Source organism: Spinacia oleracea, chromosome 3 (assembly GCF_020520425.1).
Source record: "Spinacia oleracea cultivar Varoflay chromosome 3, BTI_SOV_V1, whole genome shotgun sequence".
Taxonomy (NCBI): Eukaryota; Viridiplantae; Streptophyta; class Magnoliopsida; order Caryophyllales; family Amaranthaceae; genus Spinacia; species Spinacia oleracea.
Genome location: NC_079489.1, coordinates 90,237,419 through 90,238,990, shown reverse-complemented (window position 1 = coordinate 90,238,990; position 1,572 = coordinate 90,237,419).

The following is a 1,572-nucleotide window of genomic DNA, read 5'->3' as shown; positions in this document are numbered from 1 at the left end:
TAGAAAACATTGTAAATTTGAGTAGGGATTCAGAATTACCTAGTTAGGGTTAGGTTGGATTTCCGATTAGTGCTCCCAATTGCTTAAATATCGGAAATTGTATAGGAATTTGTAGTTTAGAGTTTGATTTTTGTATTTTGATTTTGAGGACTGATTTCGAAATTCCGACGTTCTGTTTTTTATTTGCTGCCCTAAAATGCTTGGAAATAAGGGCGTAAATGAGAATTAGCCGGCTAAAGTCCAAAAGCCACCTGTTCCCAGCGCAGGGCCCTGCGCCTAGCGTAGGTGACGTGGCTCAGGAAACGCCAAAGCAAAGACAATGACGCCGTCCTTGCATTTGTCTCTTATGGATGTATCTTTGTACGAAGGTTGGCACGTAGTTAATTCTTAATGATTAAGGCTTTGATTTTGCGACTAAAAATAAGCCGTTTTCGGGTTTGAACTCGATTTTACGGGACGGGGTCCGGCATGCTCGGTTTTGTGGGTCGGCGCCCGAATTTGGATTTCTTAGTGTCATTTTGACTAGAAAAGGTCTTGTGAAACCAATGGAGAGGTCCATTTGGTGAGATTGTATTTGCATTTTGATATTGATTTTTTGGAAATTGAATTTTGTATCGAGTTCCGAAATGGGAACGGGCTCCGTAATTGGACTTTGGATTTTGGATTTTGGAATACATTTTAGCTATTGGGACTTCCGCACGGAGTTGTACCAGCCACCTAGCAAGGATAATAGTATCTTCATCATCCCATTAGGGGAGACACGATTTAGGTGTCTACAACGTTATTTTTATAAGGATCAAAACGGACAAGCGTTCACTCTTTTGATGATATCTCAAGTTCTATGTATCGGAATGAGACGATTTTGATTGGGCTAGAAAGTAGGCTTAAAGAGTTTTCCAAAGAAAGGTCACACATCCCTATGGCATTTTAGATCAAAAGTTATGACATAAACTCTGGCCCAGCTCTTTGTTGCGCGCAACAGTCCCAACGAGGGATCTCTCGCCTCCAGCGAGGGATGTCCCGCTGCGCTACTGAAGGAAATATGTCCTTCACCCAAGGTGCAATAAGTCTAATACCAAAGGTTCAGATTAATTGCGAACAATTAATTCAGTGAGATCAAGTGATCGGAACAGCTAGCTGGAGCAATGCTTCCGATCAGTGAGTTCTAATGGATATTGAACTCACAACTTACTCTTGACTGAACCTACAAGGTCACACCAATGACACGTAACAGATCACCGGATTAAATGAATCGGAAATTCATTTAATAGCCTTTCCGGATTTAAGTTGGAAACGTATTATACGATACGACCTTGTATCGGAATCGTATATCGTATCGCGAATATTCGTAAGCTATAAATCGTATCGTACGACGATGATTCGTCGTATACGAAACGATAAATAAATATATCGGAAATATATTTAATCGTGAATACAAGGAGCGGCCCACGAGCCGAGTGCACAAAGCACTCGATGCCCATGGGCGCGCGCATAGGCGAGCAAGCAAAGCGCGGCAGCAGCGAGGCCCAAGAGGCGAGGGCTGTGCGCGTGCGAGCGGGCCGAGACCACGAC